The sequence below is a fragment of the Myotis brandtii genome, unplaced genomic scaffold, assembly GCF_000412655.1.
Source record: "Myotis brandtii unplaced genomic scaffold, ASM41265v1 scaffold206, whole genome shotgun sequence".
Classification (NCBI taxonomy): Eukaryota; Metazoa; Chordata; class Mammalia; order Chiroptera; family Vespertilionidae; genus Myotis; species Myotis brandtii.
Genome location: NW_005357691.1, coordinates 883,157 through 885,555, shown reverse-complemented (window position 1 = coordinate 885,555; position 2,399 = coordinate 883,157).

Sequence of the window (2,399 nt, the reverse complement as noted above, 5' to 3'; positions counted from 1 at the left end):
TTTACATTTTTTAACATATTTTTTTATTGATTTTAGAGAGAAAGGGAGAGGGAGAGACAGATAGAAACATCAATGATGAAAGAGAATCATTGATTGGCTGCCTCCTGCACGCCCCACACTGGGGATCGAGCCCACAACTTAGGCATGCATCCTGACCGGGAATCGAACTGTGACTTCCTGGTTCACAGGTCAATGCTCAAACACTGAGCCAAGCCGGCCGGGCAGGAACAGTTTACATTTTGTAGACATTTATGTCCTACCAAGTAACAAAGATAGTAATGCTTTGTACTTTGTTCATTTTCTCTATCTGGAAATAAAATTATTGGTCATTTTAAGCATTTCTCCTGCATTTTGATGGAATGAAGAAGTGACATGTTTATAAAAATGGAATTAAATTAGATAATTTATGATCAGAATAGTATAGGTAGATCAGAAATGTACTCAAGTTTTCAGCATTTATTGGAACAATTTTGAAAATGTTCAAGTATAGATGAGGCCATCATTCACCAGAATAGGAAGCACTGAAAGTAGATCACATTGTATAGGGGAAAAGATCAAGAGTTTCATTTGGATGTGTTGGGTTTGAGGGCCTGGGCCCACCATTTGGAGATTTAGACAGTCAGGGCTCACAGAGTGACATTAGTAACATAAAGATGGTAGTTAAACACATGAAGTGTTAGGGGGAGACAGCCCACTGTGATCTTGTAGCACAGGAAGAGAAGAGGATGAAGGATGGGACCTGGAGTTCTTGCGAAGTATAAGGTTACCTCTTAAAGAAGCAGTCTGAGAGGCTGAAGGCAGTTGGCTATTTGAAGCTGAAGCTTAGGGGAAAACTCTGGGCTGTAGCTATAGCAGGCAGCATTTAGAGGGTGGTGGAAAGCATGGGAACAGAGGAGATAGCCTAGAAAATGTAGTTTTTGTATCAATAGCATTCCTTCTAATAACAGATACTATTACCAACTTGGTTACTAGAGGTAGAGATAGTCTGATGATAATGATTTCCAAAGAAGAAGAAAGTGGAGTAAATTGCAGGGGCAATATTTAGATCAGAGGATGTGAGTATATCCTATATAATAAAAGGCTAATATGCAAATTGTCCCCTCAACCAGGAATTTGACTGAGAGTTCAACCAGGAGATCTACCAGGGGGTGGGGCCAGCCGGACAACTGCCCGCGGCCCCTCCCCCTGGCCGGCCCTACCCTGGATTCCCCCCACCCCCCTGTCAATGCCGGGGCTGGCCAGCCAACCACCTGTGGCCCCTCCTCCTGGCTGGCCTGGCCCAATCGGCCCCAATCTGAGCAGGCTGGCCAGACCCCACCCATGCACGAATTCATGCACAAGGCCTCTAGTAAAGATTATAAAAGATATGTTCAGGCTGTACCTGTATTCCCTTTCTATGAACCATACTAAAGAGGTAATGCCTCTTGTCCATCCCTACTGTGAACATATTGTTAACTAAGACCCTGAATCAATAAATGTCACCCCTGCTCATACCAAAGTTTTCTCGTTGGAAAAAGTTTGTCTAGCATGATTTTGGCCTTGTGTTAGAAAGTCATGCTCTAAAGTGTTCAAAGTCACTCAGCCAAGAAGGGACTGCGTGTGTGGTCCATAGGACTGAAGAGTAGAGGCAGTGGCCAAGAGCTGACCCCACCTCTCCTCACTCCCCTTTATTTTTTCTACAATAATACTTTTCTGCTTGAACATGTGGTGTTTGTCTTAAGCAGTGCACTCTGTCAATAAAGACAAAAGGTACTCTGGGTTTCTTACATGAAAATCCCTCAATTAGAAGTGATAAGGAATAGCCCCCTTGACTTCAGTGGAAGACTGAGGACTGATATTTCCCCCCAGCTGTCCCAGCTCTATTTCCTCTTGCCTAAGCTGGCACCACCTAGACAGCTATTAAAAAGATAAGCAACTGTTTCTCATTTAAGGCCCTCCCTCCAGCTTCACTTAGCTGTGATTAAAAAAAAAAAAGTCTCTCTTCAATTCCCTGAAACCTTTCCAGAGCAAGCTGGAAATAAAAACCCAGATTGTTTTTTCACTGAGTAAGCTTCCATGTCATTTATAAAAGGCTATGACAGACTTTCAGGGAGTGATATTTTGTGGTGCAACAAGCTTGAAAACCAAGTTTATCTAGTTTATGAACACATCATAAAGGTTAGGAAAATTCCCTCCAAATGATTCCTCCTCCCCAAACCTGGCCTAAGCTTCAGGTGCTAAATAACAACAATAATGTTAAGGGATTTTTATTATTAAAAAATAAATAACAGGATAAAGACAAGTTCACCCAGGAAACAGTGGAGACTGCAGGTAGATACAATAGATTTCCTTTAAATACACTCATTTCTTGAGAAGGAGTGGGCAGGCTCAGAGCTGTCTCTGCTCCTCCCCCCCCCCCC